Source organism: Diaphorina citri, unplaced genomic scaffold, assembly GCF_000475195.1.
Source record: "Diaphorina citri unplaced genomic scaffold, Diaci psyllid genome assembly version 1.1 scaffold13928, whole genome shotgun sequence".
In the NCBI taxonomy this organism is placed as follows: Eukaryota; Metazoa; Arthropoda; class Insecta; order Hemiptera; family Psyllidae; genus Diaphorina; species Diaphorina citri.
Window position 1 is genome coordinate 255 of NW_007391295.1, and position 20,430 is coordinate 20,684.

Sequence of the window (20,430 nt, forward strand, 5' to 3'; positions counted from 1 at the left end):
ATGAAAAAGCTACTTTACATTTTTCACTATACATCTGTTGGATTTATGACTTTATGAGGCTTCCAAACAAACCGATCAAAGTAGACAAAATCCTTAAGACAGGGAATCTCTGAGGTGAGGTGAAGACTAAAATTATCGTTCTCACTAAGGCGGTAGAAATTGCGCTATAATCACAAAGCTTATTGGCAACTCTGAAACAAGGACTTGAAATCTTTTCACAAACTTTACATTCATGACGCTTGAGGCAGAGAATCTCTGAGGTGAGGTGAAGACAAAAACTATCGTTCTCACTAAAGCGGTAGAAATTGCGCTATAATCACAAAGCTATTGGCAACTCTGAAACAAGGACTTGAAATCTTTTCACAAACTTTACATTCATGACCGGGAACCACAATCTGGGTTTAAACTTGGTTTAGGTTTAACTCTTCTATCTAGTAGGCCAAGGCCAAATGAGTTGTGGAAAATAACTACTCTTTTCAGTGAACTACTCAGTGAACGAGTCAGATCACATTAACTCTCTTTTCAACCTCTTATAATAGGTTAGATCTAGGGAGTTATAACAACTCTTTTCAGTGAACTACTCAGTGAACGAGTCAGATCACATTAACTCTCTTTTCAACCTCTTATAATAGGTTAGATCTAGGGAGTTAGGACCTGACTCATTGGCAAAAGCAGATCACTGAAAAGAGAAGTTCTTTTTGACAACTCACTCATTTTTTACTCTGACTCATTGTCTGAGTAGACCACTCGATGAGTCAGATCACATTAACTATCTCTTCAACCTCTTATAATAGGTTAGATCTAGGGAGTTAGGACCTGACTCATTGGCAAAAGCAGATCACTGAAAAGAGAAGTTCTTTTTGGCAACTCACTCATTTTTTACACATCTCTGGTAGTGGTTATACACGGGGCTAGTCAAGGCTAGCCTAGCCCTATGTATGATCGCACGTAACTCATTTTTCAACTCCCTAGGATCTAACTCACTGTCAATGAAAAGAGTAGTTCTTTATGATAACTCACTGATTCATTCCACATCTCTGGTAGTGGTTATACACAGGGCTAGTCAAGGCTAGCCTAGCCCTATGTATGATCGCATGTAACTCATTCTTCAACTCCCTAGGATCTAACTCACTGTCAATGAAAAGAGTAGTTCTTTATGATAACTCACCGATTCATTACACATCTCTGGTAGTGGTTATACACAGGGCTAGTCAAGGCTAGCCTAGCCCTATGTATGATCGCATGTAACTCATTCTTCAACTCCCTAGGATCTAACTCACTGTCAATGAAAAGAGTAGTTCTTTATGATAACTCACCGATTCATTACACATCTCTGGTAGTGGTTATACACAGGGCTAGTCAAGGCTAGCCTAGCCCTATGTATGATCGCATGTAACTCATTCTTCAACTCCCTAGGATCTAACTCACTGTCAATGAAAAGAGTAGTTCTTTATGATAACTCACCGATTCATTACACATCTCTGGTAGTGGTTATACACAGGGCTAGTCAAGGCTAGCCTAGCCCTATGTATGATCGCATGTAACTCATTCTTCAACTCCCTAGGATCTAACTCACTGTCAATGAAAAGAGTAGTTCTTTATGATAACTCACCGATTCATTACACATCTCTGGTAGTGGTTATACACAGGGCTAGTCAAGGCTAGCCTAGCCCTATGTATGATCGCATGTAACTCATTCTTCAACTCCCTAGGATCTAACTCACTGTCAATGAAAAGAGTAGTTCTTTATGATAACTCACCGATTCATTACACATCTCTGGTAGTGGTTATACACAGGGCTAGTCAAGGCTAGCCTAGCCCTATGTATGATCGCATGTAACTCATTCTTCAACTCCCTAGGATCTAACTCACTGTCAATGAAAAGAGTAGTTCTTTATGATAACTCACCGATTCATTACACATCTCTGGTAGTGGTTATACACAGGGCTAGTCAAGGCTAGCCTAGCCCTATGTATGATCGCATGTAACTCATTCTTCAACTCCCTAGGATCTAACTCACTGTCAATGAAAAGAGTAGTTCTTTATGATAACTCACCGATTCATTACACATCTCTGGTAGTGGTTATACACAGGGCTAGTCAAGGCTAGCCTAGCCCTATGTATGATCGCATGTAACTCATTCTTCAACTCCCTAGGATCTAACTCACTGTCAATGAAAAGAGTAGTTCTTTATGATAACTCACCGATTCATTACACATCTCTGGTAGTGGTTATACACAGGGCTAGTCAAGGCTAGCCTAGCCCTATGTATGATCGCATGTAACTCATTCTTCAACTCCCTAGGATCTAACTCACTGTCAATGAAAAGAGTAGTTCTTTATGATAACTCACCGATTCATTACACATCTCTGGTAGTGGTTATACACAGGGCTAGTCAAGGCTAGCCTAGCCCTATGTATGATCGCATGTAACTCATTCTTCAACTCCCTAGGATCTAACTCACTGTCAATGAAAAGAGTAGTTCTTTATGATAACTCACCGATTCATTACACATCTCTGGTAGTGGTTATACACAGGGCTAGTCAAGGCTAGCCTAGCCCTATGTATGATCGCATGTAACTCATTCTTCAACTCCCTAGGATCTAACTCACTGTCAATGAAAAGAGTAGTTCTTTATGATAACTCACCGATTCATTACACATCTCTGGTAGTGGTTATACACAGGGCTAGTCAAGGCTAGCCTAGCCCTATGTATGATCGCATGTAACTCATTCTTCAACTCCCTAGGATCTAACTCACTGTCAATGAAAAGAGTAGTTCTTTATGATAACTCACCGATTCATTACACATCTCTGGTAGTGGTTATACACAGGGCTAGTCAAGGCTAGCCTAGCCCTATGTATGATCGCATGTAACTCATTCTTCAACTCCCTAGGATCTAACTCACTGTCAATGAAAAGAGTAGTTCTTTATGATAACTCACCGATTCATTACACATCTCTGGTAGTGGTTATACACAGGGCTAGTCAAGGCTAGCCTAGCCCTATGTATGATCGCATGTAACTCATTCTTCAACTCCCTAGGATCTAACTCACTGTCAATGAAAAGAGTAGTTCTTTATGATAACTCACCGATTCATTACACATCTCTGGTAGTGGTTATACACAGGGCTAGTCAAGGCTAGCCTAGCCCTATGTATGATCGCATGTAACTCATTCTTCAACTCCCTAGGATCTAACTCACTGTCAATGAAAAGAGTAGTTCTTTATGATAACTCACCGATTCATTACACATCTCTGGTAGTGGTTATACACAGGGCTAGTCAAGGCTAGCCTAGCCCTATGTATGATCGCATGTAACTCATTCTTCAACTCCCTAGGATCTAACTCACTGTCAATGAAAAGAGTAGTTCTTTATGATAACTCACCGATTCATTACACATCTCTGGTAGTGGTTATACACAGGGCTAGTCAAGGCTAGCCTAGCCCTATGTATGATCGCATGTAACTCATTCTTCAACTCCCTAGGATCTAACTCACTGTCAATGAAAAGAGTAGTTCTTTATGATAACTCACCGATTCATTACACATCTCTGGTAGTGGTTATACACAGGGCTAGTCAAGGCTAGCCTAGCCCTATGTATGATCGCATGTAACTCATTCTTCAACTCCCTAGGATCTAACTCACTGTCAATGAAAAGAGTAGTTCTTTATGATAACTCACCGATTCATTACACATCTCTGGTAGTGGTTATACACAGGGCTAGTCAAGGCTAGCCTAGCCCTATGTATGATCGCATGTAACTCATTCTTCAACTCCCTAGGATCTAACTCACTGTCAATGAAAAGAGTAGTTCTTTATGATAACTCACCGATTCATTACACATCTCTGGTAGTGGTTATACACAGGGCTAGTCAAGGCTAGCCTAGCCCTATGTATGATCGCATGTAACTCATTCTTCAACTCCCTAGGATCTAACTCACTGTCAATGAAAAGAGTAGTTCTTTATGATAACTCACCGATTCATTACACATCTCTGGTAGTGGTTATACACAGGGCTAGTCAAGGCTAGCCTAGCCCTATGTATGATCGCATGTAACTCATTCTTCAACTCCCTAGGATCTAACTCACTGTCAATGAAAAGAGTAGTTCTTTATGATAACTCACCGATTCATTACACATCTCTGGTAGTGGTTATACACAGGGCTAGTCAAGGCTAGCCTAGCCCTATGTATGATCGCATGTAACTCATTCTTCAACTCCCTAGGATCTAACTCACTGTCAATGAAAAGAGTAGTTCTTTATGATAACTCACCGATTCATTACACATCTCTGGTAGTGGTTATACACAGGGCTAGTCAAGGCTAGCCTAGCCCTATGTATGATCGCATGTAACTCATTCTTCAACTCCCTAGGATCTAACTCACTGTCAATGAAAAGAGTAGTTCTTTATGATAACTCACCGATTCATTACACATCTCTGGTAGTGGTTATACACAGGGCTAGTCAAGGCTAGCCTAGCCCTATGTATGATCGCATGTAACTCATTCTTCAACTCCCTAGGATCTAACTCACTGTCAATGAAAAGAGTAGTTCTTTATGATAACTCACCGATTCATTACACATCTCTGGTAGTGGTTATACACAGGGCTAGTCAAGGCTAGCCTAGCCCTATGTATGATCGCATGTAACTCATTCTTCAACTCCCTAGGATCTAACTCACTGTCAATGAAAAGAGTAGTTCTTTATGATAACTCACCGATTCATTACACATCTCTGGTAGTGGTTATACACAGGGCTAGTCAAGGCTAGCCTAGCCCTATGTATGATCGCATGTAACTCATTCTTCAACTCCCTAGGATCTAACTCACTGTCAATGAAAAGAGTAGTTCTTTATGATAACTCACCGATTCATTACACATCTCTGGTAGTGGTTATACACAGGGCTAGTCAAGGCTAGCCTAGCCCTATGTATGATCGCATGTAACTCATTCTTCAACTCCCTAGGATCTAACTCACTGTCAATGAAAAGAGTAGTTCTTTATGATAACTCACCGATTCATTACACATCTCTGGTAGTGGTTATACACAGGGCTAGTCAAGGCTAGCCTAGCCCTATGTATGATCGCATGTAACTCATTCTTCAACTCCCTAGGATCTAACTCACTGTCAATGAAAAGAGTAGTTCTTTATGATAACTCACCGATTCATTACACATCTCTGGTAGTGGTTATACACAGGGCTAGTCAAGGCTAGCCTAGCCCTATGTATGATCGCATGTAACTCATTCTTCAACTCCCTAGGATCTAACTCACTGTCAATGAAAAGAGTAGTTCTTTATGATAACTCACCGATTCATTACACATCTCTGGTAGTGGTTATACACAGGGCTAGTCAAGGCTAGCCTAGCCCTATGTATGATCGCATGTAACTCATTCTTCAACTCCCTAGGATCTAACTCACTGTCAATGAAAAGAGTAGTTCTTTATGATAACTCACCGATTCATTACACATCTCTGGTAGTGGTTATACACAGGGCTAGTCAAGGCTAGCCTAGCCCTATGTATGATCGCATGTAACTCATTCTTCAACTCCCTAGGATCTAACTCACTGTCAATGAAAAGAGTAGTTCTTTATGATAACTCACCGATTCATTACACATCTCTGGTAGTGGTTATACACAGGGCTAGTCAAGGCTAGCCTAGCCCTATGTATGATCGCATGTAACTCATTCTTCAACTCCCTAGGATCTAACTCACTGTCAATGAAAAGAGTAGTTCTTTATGATAACTCACCGATTCATTACACATCTCTGGTAGTGGTTATACACAGGGCTAGTCAAGGCTAGCCTAGCCCTATGTATGATCGCATGTAACTCATTCTTCAACTCCCTAGGATCTAACTCACTGTCAATGAAAAGAGTAGTTCTTTATGATAACTCACCGATTCATTACACATCTCTGGTAGTGGTTATACACAGGGCTAGTCAAGGCTAGCCTAGCCCTATGTATGATCGCATGTAACTCATTCTTCAACTCCCTAGGATCTAACTCACTGTCAATGAAAAGAGTAGTTCTTTATGATAACTCACCGATTCATTACACATCTCTGGTAGTGGTTATACACAGGGCTAGTCAAGGCTAGCCTAGCCCTATGTATGATCGCATGTAACTCATTCTTCAACTCCCTAGGATCTAACTCACTGTCAATGAAAAGAGTAGTTCTTTATGATAACTCACCGATTCATTACACATCTCTGGTAGTGGTTATACACAGGGCTAGTCAAGGCTAGCCTAGCCCTATGTATGATCGCATGTAACTCATTCTTCAACTCCCTAGGATCTAACTCACTGTCAATGAAAAGAGTAGTTCTTTATGATAACTCACCGATTCATTACACATCTCTGGTAGTGGTTATACACAGGGCTAGTCAAGGCTAGCCTAGCCCTATGTATGATCGCATGTAACTCATTCTTCAACTCCCTAGGATCTAACTCACTGTCAATGAAAAGAGTAGTTCTTTATGATAACTCACCGATTCATTACACATCTCTGGTAGTGGTTATACACAGGGCTAGTCAAGGCTAGCCTAGCCCTATGTATGATCGCATGTAACTCATTCTTCAACTCCCTAGGATCTAACTCACTGTCAATGAAAAGAGTAGTTCTTTATGATAACTCACCGATTCATTACACATCTCTGGTAGTGGTTATACACAGGGCTAGTCAAGGCTAGCCTAGCCCTATGTATGATCGCATGTAACTCATTCTTCAACTCCCTAGGATCTAACTCACTGTCAATGAAAAGAGTAGTTCTTTATGATAACTCACCGATTCATTACACATCTCTGGTAGTGGTTATACACAGGGCTAGTCAAGGCTAGCCTAGCCCTATGTATGATCGCATGTAACTCATTCTTCAACTCCCTAGGATCTAACTCACTGTCAATGAAAAGAGTAGTTCTTTATGATAACTCACCGATTCATTACACATCTCTGGTAGTGGTTATACACAGGGCTAGTCAAGGCTAGCCTAGCCCTATGTATGATCGCATGTAACTCATTCTTCAACTCCCTAGGATCTAACTCACTGTCAATGAAAAGAGTAGTTCTTTATGATAACTCACCGATTCATTACACATCTCTGGTAGTGGTTATACACAGGGCTAGTCAAGGCTAGCCTAGCCCTATGTATGATCGCATGTAACTCATTCTTCAACTCCCTAGGATCTAACTCACTGTCAATGAAAAGAGTAGTTCTTTATGATAACTCACCGATTCATTACACATCTCTGGTAGTGGTTATACACAGGGCTAGTCAAGGCTAGCCTAGCCCTATGTATGATCGCATGTAACTCATTCTTCAACTCCCTAGGATCTAACTCACTGTCAATGAAAAGAGTAGTTCTTTATGATAACTCACCGATTCATTACACATCTCTGGTAGTGGTTATACACAGGGCTAGTCAAGGCTAGCCTAGCCCTATGTATGATCGCATGTAACTCATTCTTCAACTCCCTAGGATCTAACTCACTGTCAATGAAAAGAGTAGTTCTTTATGATAACTCACCGATTCATTACACATCTCTGGTAGTGGTTATACACAGGGCTAGTCAAGGCTAGCCTAGCCCTATGTATGATCGCATGTAACTCATTCTTCAACTCCCTAGGATCTAACTCACTGTCAATGAAAAGAGTAGTTCTTTATGATAACTCACCGATTCATTACACATCTCTGGTAGTGGTTATACACAGGGCTAGTCAAGGCTAGCCTAGCCCTATGTATGATCGCATGTAACTCATTCTTCAACTCCCTAGGATCTAACTCACTGTCAATGAAAAGAGTAGTTCTTTATGATAACTCACCGATTCATTACACATCTCTGGTAGTGGTTATACACAGGGCTAGTCAAGGCTAGCCTAGCCCTATGTATGATCGCATGTAACTCATTCTTCAACTCCCTAGGATCTAACTCACTGTCAATGAAAAGAGTAGTTCTTTATGATAACTCACCGATTCATTACACATCTCTGGTAGTGGTTATACACAGGGCTAGTCAAGGCTAGCCTAGCCCTATGTATGATCGCATGTAACTCATTCTTCAACTCCCTAGGATCTAACTCACTGTCAATGAAAAGAGTAGTTCTTTATGATAACTCACCGATTCATTACACATCTCTGGTAGTGGTTATACACAGGGCTAGTCAAGGCTAGCCTAGCCCTATGTATGATCGCATGTAACTCATTCTTCAACTCCCTAGGATCTAACTCACTGTCAATGAAAAGAGTAGTTCTTTATGATAACTCACCGATTCATTACACATCTCTGGTAGTGGTTATACACAGGGCTAGTCAAGGCTAGCCTAGCCCTATGTATGATCGCATGTAACTCATTCTTCAACTCCCTAGGATCTAACTCACTGTCAATGAAAAGAGTAGTTCTTTATGATAACTCACCGATTCATTACACATCTCTGGTAGTGGTTATACACAGGGCTAGTCAAGGCTAGCCTAGCCCTATGTATGATCGCATGTAACTCATTCTTCAACTCCCTAGGATCTAACTCACTGTCAATGAAAAGAGTAGTTCTTTATGATAACTCACCGATTCATTACACATCTCTGGTAGTGGTTATACACAGGGCTAGTCAAGGCTAGCCTAGCCCTATGTATGATCGCATGTAACTCATTCTTCAACTCCCTAGGATCTAACTCACTGTCAATGAAAAGAGTAGTTCTTTATGATAACTCACCGATTCATTACACATCTCTGGTAGTGGTTATACACAGGGCTAGTCAAGGCTAGCCTAGCCCTATGTATGATCGCATGTAACTCATTCTTCAACTCCCTAGGATCTAACTCACTGTCAATGAAAAGAGTAGTTCTTTATGATAACTCACCGATTCATTACACATCTCTGGTAGTGGTTATACACAGGGCTAGTCAAGGCTAGCCTAGCCCTATGTATGATCGCATGTAACTCATTCTTCAACTCCCTAGGATCTAACTCACTGTCAATGAAAAGAGTAGTTCTTTATGATAACTCACCGATTCATTACACATCTCTGGTAGTGGTTATACACAGGGCTAGTCAAGGCTAGCCTAGCCCTATGTATGATCGCATGTAACTCATTCTTCAACTCCCTAGGATCTAACTCACTGTCAATGAAAAGAGTAGTTCTTTATGATAACTCACCGATTCATTACACATCTCTGGTAGTGGTTATACACAGGGCTAGTCAAGGCTAGCCTAGCCCTATGTATGATCGCATGTAACTCATTCTTCAACTCCCTAGGATCTAACTCACTGTCAATGAAAAGAGTAGTTCTTTATGATAACTCACCGATTCATTACACATCTCTGGTAGTGGTTATACACAGGGCTAGTCAAGGCTAGCCTAGCCCTATGTATGATCGCATGTAACTCATTCTTCAACTCCCTAGGATCTAACTCACTGTCAATGAAAAGAGTAGTTCTTTATGATAACTCACCGATTCATTACACATCTCTGGTAGTGGTTATACACAGGGCTAGTCAAGGCTAGCCTAGCCCTATGTATGATCGCATGTAACTCATTCTTCAACTCCCTAGGATCTAACTCACTGTCAATGAAAAGAGTAGTTCTTTATGATAACTCACCGATTCATTACACATCTCTGGTAGTGGTTATACACAGGGCTAGTCAAGGCTAGCCTAGCCCTATGTATGATCGCATGTAACTCATTCTTCAACTCCCTAGGATCTAACTCACTGTCAATGAAAAGAGTAGTTCTTTATGATAACTCACCGATTCATTACACATCTCTGGTAGTGGTTATACACAGGGCTAGTCAAGGCTAGCCTAGCCCTATGTATGATCGCATGTAACTCATTCTTCAACTCCCTAGGATCTAACTCACTGTCAATGAAAAGAGTAGTTCTTTATGATAACTCACCGATTCATTACACATCTCTGGTAGTGGTTATACACAGGGCTAGTCAAGGCTCAGAGAATCTCTGAGGTGAGGTGAAGACTAAAACTATCGTTCTCACTAAAGCGGTAGAAATTGCGCTATAATCACAAAGCTTATTGGCAACTCTGAAACAAGGACTTGAAATCTTTTCACAAACTTTACATTCATGACCGGGACCACAATCTGGGTTTAAACTTGGTTTAGGTTTAACTCTTCCATCTAGTAGGCCAAATGAGTTGTGGAAAATAACTACTCTTTTCAGTGAACGAGTCAGATCACATTAACTCTCTTTTCAACCTCTTATAATAGGTTAGATCTAGGGAGTTAGGACCTGACTCATTGGCAAAAGCAGATCACTGAAAAGAGAAGTTCTTTTTGACAACTCACTCATTTTTTACACATCTCTGGTAGTGGTTATACACAGGGCTAGTCAAGGCTAGCCTAGCCCTATGTATGATCGCATGTAACTCATTCTTCAACTCCCTAGGATCTAACTCACTGTCAATGAAAAGAGTAGTTCTTTATGATAACTCACCGATTCATTACACATCTCTGGTAGTGGTTATACACAGGGCTAGTCAAGGCTAGCCTAGCCCTATGTATGATCGCATGTAACTCATTCTTCAACTCCCTAGGATCTAACTCACTGTCAATGAAAAGAGTAGTTCTTTATGATAACTCACCGATTCATTACACATCTCTGGTAGTGGTTATACACAGGGCTAGTCAAGGCTAGCCTAGCCCTATGTATGATCGCATGTAACTCATTCTTCAACTCCCTAGGATCTAACTCACTGTCAATGAAAAGAGTAGTTCTTTATGATAACTCACCGATTCATTACACATCTCTGGTAGTGGTTATACACAGGGCTAGTCAAGGCTAGCCTAGCCCTATGTATGATCGCATGTAACTCATTCTTCAACTCCCTAGGATCTAACTCACTGTCAATGAAAAGAGTAGTTCTTTATGATAACTCACCGATTCATTACACATCTCTGGTAGTGGTTATACACAGGGCTAGTCAAGGCTAGCCTAGCCCTATGTATGATCGCATGTAACTCATTCTTCAACTCCCTAGGATCTAACTCACTGTCAATGAAAAGAGTAGTTCTTTATGATAACTCACCGATTCATTACACATCTCTGGTAGTGGTTATACACAGGGCTAGTCAAGGCTAGCCTAGCCCTATGTATGATCGCATGTAACTCATTCTTCAACTCCCTAGGATCTAACTCACTGTCAATGAAAAGAGTAGTTCTTTATGATAACTCACCGATTCATTACACATCTCTGGTAGTGGTTATACACAGGGCTAGTCAAGGCTAGCCTAGCCCTATGTATGATCGCATGTAACTCATTCTTCAACTCCCTAGGATCTAACTCACTGTCAATGAAAAGAGTAGTTCTTTATGATAACTCACCGATTCATTACACATCTCTGGTAGTGGTTATACACAGGGCTAGTCAAGGCTAGCCTAGCCCTATGTATGATCGCATGTAACTCATTCTTCAACTCCCTAGGATCTAACTCACTGTCAATGAAAAGAGTAGTTCTTTATGATAACTCACCGATTCATTACACATCTCTGGTAGTGGTTATACACAGGGCTAGTCAAGGCTAGCCTAGCCCTATGTATGATCGCATGTAACTCATTCTTCAACTCCCTAGGATCTAACTCACTGTCAATGAAAAGAGTAGTTCTTTATGATAACTCACCGATTCATTACACATCTCTGGTAGTGGTTATACACAGGGCTAGTCAAGGCTAGCCTAGCCCTATGTATGATCGCATGTAACTCATTCTTCAACTCCCTAGGATCTAACTCACTGTCAATGAAAAGAGTAGTTCTTTATGATAACTCACCGATTCATTACACATCTCTGGTAGTGGTTATACACAGGGCTAGTCAAGGCTAGCCTAGCCCTATGTATGATCGCATGTAACTCATTCTTCAACTCCCTAGGATCTAACTCACTGTCAATGAAAAGAGTAGTTCTTTATGATAACTCACCGATTCATTACACATCTCTGGTAGTGGTTATACACAGGGCTAGTCAAGGCTAGCCTAGCCCTATGTATGATCGCATGTAACTCATTCTTCAACTCCCTAGGATCTAACTCACTGTCAATGAAAAGAGTAGTTCTTTATGATAACTCACCGATTCATTACACATCTCTGGTAGTGGTTATACACAGGGCTAGTCAAGGCTAGCCTAGCCCTATGTATGATCGCATGTAACTCATTCTTCAACTCCCTAGGATCTAACTCACTGTCAATGAAAAGAGTAGTTCTTTATGATAACTCACCGATTCATTACACATCTCTGGTAGTGGTTATACACAGGGCTAGTCAAGGCTAGCCTAGCCCTATGTATGATCGCATGTAACTCATTCTTCAACTCCCTAGGATCTAACTCACTGTCAATGAAAAGAGTAGTTCTTTATGATAACTCACCGATTCATTACACATCTCTGGTAGTGGTTATACACAGGGCTAGTCAAGGCTAGCCTAGCCCTATGTATGATCGCATGTAACTCATTCTTCAACTCCCTAGGATCTAACTCACTGTCAATGAAAAGAGTAGTTCTTTATGATAACTCACCGATTCATTACACATCTCTGGTAGTGGTTATACACAGGGCTAGTCAAGGCTAGCCTAGCCCTATGTATGATCGCATGTAACTCATTCTTCAACTCCCTAGGATCTAACTCACTGTCAATGAAAAGAGTAGTTCTTTATGATAACTCACCGATTCATTACACATCTCTGGTAGTGGTTATACACAGGGCTAGTCAAGGCTAGCCTAGCCCTATGTATGATCGCATGTAACTCATTCTTCAACTCCCTAGGATCTAACTCACTGTCAATGAAAAGAGTAGTTCTTTATGATAACTCACCGATTCATTACACATCTCTGGTAGTGGTTATACACAGGGCTAGTCAAGGCTAGCCTAGCCCTATGTATGATCGCATGTAACTCATTCTTCAACTCCCTAGGATCTAACTCACTGTCAATGAAAAGAGTAGTTCTTTATGATAACTCACCGATTCATTACACATCTCTGGTAGTGGTTATACACAGGGCTAGTCAAGGCTAGCCTAGCCCTATGTATGATCGCATGTAACTCATTCTTCAACTCCCTAGGATCTAACTCACTGTCAATGAAAAGAGTAGTTCTTTATGATAACTCACCGATTCATTACACATCTCTGGTAGTGGTTATACACAGGGCTAGTCAAGGCTAGCCTAGCCCTATGTATGATCGCATGTAACTCATTCTTCAACTCCCTAGGATCTAACTCACTGTCAATGAAAAGAGTAGTTCTTTATGATAACTCACCGATTCATTACACATCTCTGGTAGTGGTTATACACAGGGCTAGTCAAGGCTAGCCTAGCCCTATGTATGATCGCATGTAACTCATTCTTCAACTCCCTAGGATCTAACTCACTGTCAATGAAAAGAGTAGTTCTTTATGATAACTCACCGATTCATTACACATCTCTGGTAGTGGTTATACACAGGGCTAGTCAAGGCTAGCCTAGCCCTATGTATGATCGCATGTAACTCATTCTTCAACTCCCTAGGATCTAACTCACTGTCAATGAAAAGAGTAGTTCTTTATGATAACTCACCGATTCATTACACATCTCTGGTAGTGGTTATACACAGGGCTAGTCAAGGCTAGCCTAGCCCTATGTATGATCGCATGTAACTCATTCTTCAACTCCCTAGGATCTAACTCACTGTCAATGAAAAGAGTAGTTCTTTATGATAACTCACCGATTCATTACACATCTCTGGTAGTGGTTATACACAGGGCTAGTCAAGGCTAGCCTAGCCCTATGTATGATCGCATGTAACTCATTCTTCAACTCCCTAGGATCTAACTCACTGTCAATGAAAAGAGTAGTTCTTTATGATAACTCACCGATTCATTACACATCTCTGGTAGTGGTTATACACAGGGCTAGTCAAGGCTAGCCTAGCCCTATGTATGATCGCATGTAACTCATTCTTCAACTCCCTAGGATCTAACTCACTGTCAATGAAAAGAGTAGTTCTTTATGATAACTCACCGATTCATTACACATCTCTGGTAGTGGTTATACACAGGGCTAGTCAAGGCTAGCCTAGCCCTATGTATGATCGCATGTAACTCATTCTTCAACTCCCTAGGATCTAACTCACTGTCAATGAAAAGAGTAGTTCTTTATGATAACTCACCGATTCATTACACATCTCTGGTAGTGGTTATACACAGGGCTAGTCAAGGCTAGCCTAGCCCTATGTATGATCGCATGTAACTCATTCTTCAACTCCCTAGGATCTAACTCACTGTCAATGAAAAGAGTAGTTCTTTATGATAACTCACCGATTCATTACACATCTCTGGTAGTGGTTATACACAGGGCTAGTCAAGGCTAGCCTAGCCCTATGTATGATCGCATGTAACTCATTCTTCAACTCCCTAGGATCTAACTCACTGTCAATGAAAAGAGTAGTTCTTTATGATAACTCACCGATTCATTACACATCTCTGGTAGTGGTTATACACAGGGCTAGTCAAGGCTAGCCTAGCCCTATGTATGATCGCATGTAACTCATTCTTCAACTCCCTAGGATCTAACTCACTGTCAATGAAAAGAGTAGTTCTTTATGATAACTCACCGATTCATTACACATCTCTGGTAGTGGTTATACACAGGGCTAGTCAAGGCTAGCCTAGCCCTATGTATGATCGCATGTAACTCATTCTTCAACTCCCTAGGATCTAACTCACTGTCAATGAAAAGAGTAGTTCTTTATGATAACTCACCGATTCATTACACATCTCTGGTAGTGGTTATACACAGGGCTAGTCAAGGCTAGCCTAGCCCTATGTATGATCGCATGTAACTCATTCTTCAACTCCCTAGGATCTAACTCACTGTCAATGAAAAGAGTAGTTCTTTATGATAACTCACCGATTCATTACACATCTCTGGTAGTGGTTATACACAGGGCTAGTCAAGGCTAGCCTAGCCCTATGTATGATCGCATGTAACTCATTCTTCAACTCCCTAGGATCTAACTCACTGTCAATGAAAAGAGTAGTTCTTTATGATAACTCACCGATTCATTACACATCTCTGGTAGTGGTTATACACAGGGCTAGTCAAGGCTAGCCTAGCCCTATGTATGATCGCATGTAACTCATTCTTCAACTCCCTAGGATCTAACTCACTGTCAATGAAAAGAGTAGTTCTTTATGATAACTCACCGATTCATTACACATCTCTGGTAGTGGTTATACACAGGGCTAGTCAAGGCTAGCCTAGCCCTATGTATGATCGCATGTAACTCATTCTTCAACTCCCTAGGATCTAACTCACTGTCAATGAAAAGAGTAGTTCTTTATGATAACTCACCGATTCATTACACATCTCTGGTAGTGGTTATACACAGGGCTAGTCAAGGCTAGCCTAGCCCTATGTATGATCGCATGTAACTCATTCTTCAACTCCCTAGGATCTAACTCACTGTCAATGAAAAGAGTAGTTCTTTATGATAACTCACCGATTCATTACACATCTCTGGTAGTGGTTATACACAGGGCTAGTCAAGGCTAGCCTAGCCCTATGTATGATCGCATGTAACTCATTCTTCAACTCCCTAGGATCTAACTCACTGTCAATGAAAAGAGTAGTTCTTTATGATAACTCACCGATTCATTACACATCTCTGGTAGTGGTTATACACAGGGCTAGTCAAGGCTAGCCTAGCCCTATGTATGATCGCATGTAACTCATTCTTCAACTCCCTAGGATCTAACTCACTGTCAATGAAAAGAGTAGTTCTTTATGATAACTCACCGATTCATTACACATCTCTGGTAGTGGTTATACACAGGGCTAGTCAAGGCTAGCCTAGCCCTATGTATGATCGCATGTAACTCATTCTTCAACTCCCTAGGATCTAACTCACTGTCAATGAAAAGAGTAGTTCTTTATGATAACTCACCGATTCATTACACATCTCTGGTAGTGGTTATACACAGGGCTAGTCAAGGCTAGCCTAGCCCTATGTATGATCGCATGTAACTCATTCTTCAACTCCCTAGGATCTAACTCACTGTCAATGAAAAGAGTAGTTCTTTATGATAACTCACCGATTCATTACACATCTCTGGTAGTGGTTATACACAGGGCTAGTCAAGGCTAGCCTAGCCCTATGTATGATCGCATGTAACTCATTCTTCAACTCCCTAGGATCTAACTCACTGTCAATGAAAAGAGTAGTTCTTTATGATAACTCACCGATTCATTACACATCTCTGGTAGTGGTTATACACAGGGCTAGTCAAGGCTAGCCTAGCCCTATGTATGATCGCATGTAACTCATTCTTCAACTCCCTAGGATCTAACTCACTGTCAATGAAAAGAGTAGTTCTTTATGATAACTCACCGATTCATTACACATCTCTGGTAGTGGTTATACACAGGGCTAGTCAAGGCTAGCCTAGCCCTATGTATGATCGCATGTAACTCATTCTTCAACTCCCTAGGATCTAACTCACTGTCAATGAAAAGAGTAGTTCTTTATGATAACTCACCGATTCATTACACATCTCTGGTAGTGGTTATACACAGGGCTAGTCAAGGCTAGCCTAGCCCTATGTATGATCGCATGTAACTCATTCTTCAACTCCCTAGGATCTAACTCACTGTCAATGAAAAGAGTAGTTCTTTATGATAACTCACCGATTCATTACACATCTCTGGTAGTGGTTATACACAGGGCTAGTCAAGGCTAGCCTAGCCCTATGTATGATCGCATGTAACTCATTCTTCAACTCCCTAGGATCTAACTCACTGTCAATGAAAAGAGTAGTTCTTTATGATAACTCACCGATTCATTACACATCTCTGGTAGTGGTTATACACAGGGCTAGTCAAGGCTAGCCTAGCCCTATGTATGATCGCATGTAACTCATTCTTCAACTCCCTAGGATCTAACTCACTGTCAATGAAAAGAGTAGTTCTTTATGATAACTCACCGATTCATTACACATCTCTGGTAGTGGTTATACACAGGGCTAGTCAAGGCTAGCCTAGCCCTATGTATGATCGCATGTAACTCATTCTTCAACTCCCTAGGATCTAACTCACTGTCAATGAAAAGAGTAGTTCTTTATGATAACTCACCGATTCATTACACATCTCTGGTAGTGGTTATACACAGGGCTAGTCAAGGCTAGCCTAGCCCTATGTATGATCGCATGTAACTCATTCTTCAACTCCCTAGGATCTAACTCACTGTCAATGAAAAGAGTAGTTCTTTATGATAACTCACCGATTCATTACACATCTCTGGTAGTGGTTATACACAGGGCTAGTCAAGGCTAGCCTAGCCCTATGTATGATCGCATGTAACTCATTCTTCAACTCCCTAGGATCTAACTCACTGTCAATGAAAAGAGTAGTTCTTTATGATAACTCACCGATTCATTACACATCTCTGGTAGTGGTTATACACAGGGCTAGTCAAGGCTAGCCTAGCCCTATGTATGATCGCATGTAACTCATTCTTCAACTCCCTAGGATCTAACTCACTGTCAATGAAAAGAGTAGTTCTTTATGATAACTCACCGATTCATTACACATCTCTGGTAGTGGTTATACACAGGGCTAGTCAAGGCTAGCCTAGCCCTATGTATGATCGCATGTAACTCATTCTTCAACTCCCTAGGATCTAACTCACTGTCAATGAAAAGAGTAGTTCTTTATGATAACTCACCGATTCATTACACATCTCTGGTAGTGGTTATACACAGGGCTAGTCAAGGCTAGCCTAGCCCTATGTATGATCGCATGTAACTCATTCTTCAACTCCCTAGGATCTAACTCACTGTCAATGAAAAGAGTAGTTCTTTATGATAACTCACCGATTCATTACACATCTCTGGTAGTGGTTATACACAGGGCTAGTCAAGGCTAGCCTAGCCCTATGTATGATCGCATGTAACTCATTCTTCAACTCCCTAGGATCTAACTCACTGTCAATGAAAAGAGTAGTTCTTTATGATAACTCACCGATTCATTACACATCTCTGGTAGTGGTTATACACAGGGCTAGTCAAGGCTAGCCTAGCCCTATGTATGATCGCATGTAACTCATTCTTCAACTCCCTAGGATCTAACTCACTGTCAATGAAAAGAGTAGTTCTTTATGATAACTCACCGATTCATTACACATCTCTGGTAGTGGTTATACACAGGGCTAGTCAAGGCTAGCCTAGCCCTATGTATGATCGCATGTAACTCATTCTTCAACTCCCTAGGATCTAACTCACTGTCAATGAAAAGAGTAGTTCTTTATGATAACTCACCGATTCATTACACATCTCTGGTAGTGGTTATACACAGGGCTAGTCAAGGCTAGCCTAGCCCTATGTATGATCGCATGTAACTCATTCTTCAACTCCCTAGGATCTAACTCACTGTCAATGAAAAGAGTAGTTCTTTATGATAACTCACCGATTCATTACACATCTCTGGTAGTGGTTATACACAGGGCTAGTCAAGGCTAGCCTAGCCCTATGTATGATCGCATGTAACTCATTCTTCAACTCCCTAGGATCTAACTCACTGTCAATGAAAAGAGTAGTTCTTTATGATAACTCACCGATTCATTACACATCTCTGGTAGTGGTTATACACAGGGCTAGTCAAGGCTAGCCTAGCCCTATGTATGATCGCATGTAACTCATTCTTCAACTCCCTAGGATCTAACTCACTGTCAATGAAAAGAGTAGTTCTTTATGATAACTCACCGATTCATTACACATCTCTGGTAGTGGTTATACACAGGGCTAGTCAAGGCTAGCCTAGCCCTATGTATGATCGCATGTAACTCATTCTTCAACTCCCTAGGATCTAACTCACTGTCAATGAAAAGAGTAGTTCTTTATGATAACTCACCGATTCATTACACATCTCTGGTAGTGGTTATACACAGGGCTAGTCAAGGCTAGCCTAGCCCTATGTATGATCGCATGTAACTCATTCTTCAACTCCCTAGGATCTAACTCACTGTCAATGAAAAGAGTAGTTCTTTATGATAACTCACCGATTCATTACACATCTCTGGTAGTGGTTATACACAGGGCTAGTCAAGGCTAGCCTAGCCCTATGTATGATCGCATGTAACTCATTCTTCAACTCCCTAGGAATCCTCAGGACCAGACAGCCTCATGTTGACTATGTGTAGATCGTAGTTCTGAAGGCAAGAGTTCAGACACTCTGCTTTCTAAATGTTACCAAACTCACTATTTCATCAAAGTCAATCCTGCTTACAAAGGACTATGAAGTCCCTTTACCCCGGCAGTGGAACAATCTCAGGTATTTTTTTTTTTTTTAAGATGAGTGTTCAAGTGTTAGATGATGAGTGGGTATATAATGAATATCACTATGAACTCGCAGGAAATGAAAAAGCTACTTTACATTTTTCACTATACATCTGTTGGATTTATGACTTTATGAGGCTTCCAAACAAACCGATCAAAGTAGACAAAATCCTTAAGACAGGGAATCTCTGAGGTGAGGTGAAGACTAAAATTATCGTTCTCACTAAGGCGGTAGAAATTGCGCTATAATCACAAAGCTTATTGGCAACTCTGAAACAAGGACTTGAAATCTTTTCACAAACTTTACATTCATGACGCTTGAGGCAGAGAATCTCTGAGGTGAGGTGAAGACAAAAACTATCGTTCTCACTAAAGCGGTAGAAATTGCGCTATAATCACAAAGCTATTGGCAACTCTGAAACAAGGACTTGAAATCTTTTCACAAACTTTACATTCATGACCGGGAACCACAATCTGGGTTTAAACTTGGTTTAGGTTTAACTCTTCTATCTAGTAGGCCAAGGCCAAATGAGTTGTGGAAAATAACTACTCTTTTCAGTGAACTACTCAGTGAACGAGTCAGATCACATTAACTCTCTTTTCAACCTCTTATAATAGGTTAGATCTAGGGAGTTATAACAACTCTTTTCAGTGAACTACTCAGTGAACGAGTCAGATCACATTAACTCTCTTTTCAACCTCTTATAATAGGTTAGATCTAGGGAGTTAGGACCTGACTCATTGGCAAAAGCAGATCACTGAAAAGAGAAGTTCTTTTTGACAACTCACTCATTTTTTACTCTGACTCATTGTCTGAGTAGACCACTCGATGAGTCAGATCACATTAACTATCTCTTCAACCTCTTATAATAGGTTAGATCTAGGGAGTTAGGACCTGACTCATTGGCAAAAGCAGATCACTGAAAAGAGAAGTTCTTTTTGGCAACTCACTCATTTTTTACACATCTCTGGTAGTGGTTATACACGGGGCTAGTCAAGGCTAGCCTAGCCCTATGTATGATCGCACGTAACTCATTTTTCAACTCCCTAGGATCTAACTCACTGTCAATGAAAAGAGTAGTTCTTTATGATAACTCACTGATTCATTCCACATCT

General features: G+C 40.8%; 2 long non-coding RNA genes across 2 annotated transcripts; both read right to left on the bottom strand.

The window, feature by feature from the left end:
* Positions 1–236: 236 nt before the first annotated feature.
* Positions 237–1,003, bottom strand: LOC113473063. Its single transcript, XR_003395143.1, has 2 exons — positions 783–1,003; positions 237–527 (listed from the first exon to the last, which is right to left on the bottom strand). It is a non-coding gene; the product is annotated as an uncharacterized LOC113473063 (long non-coding RNA).
* An 18,626-nt stretch (positions 1,004–19,629) lies between these two features.
* On the bottom strand, positions 19,630–20,424 carry LOC113473062. Its single transcript, XR_003395142.1, has 2 exons — positions 20,176–20,424; positions 19,630–19,920 (listed from the first exon to the last, which is right to left on the bottom strand). It is a non-coding gene; the product is annotated as an uncharacterized LOC113473062 (long non-coding RNA).
* Between the last annotated feature and the right edge of the window lie 6 nt (positions 20,425–20,430).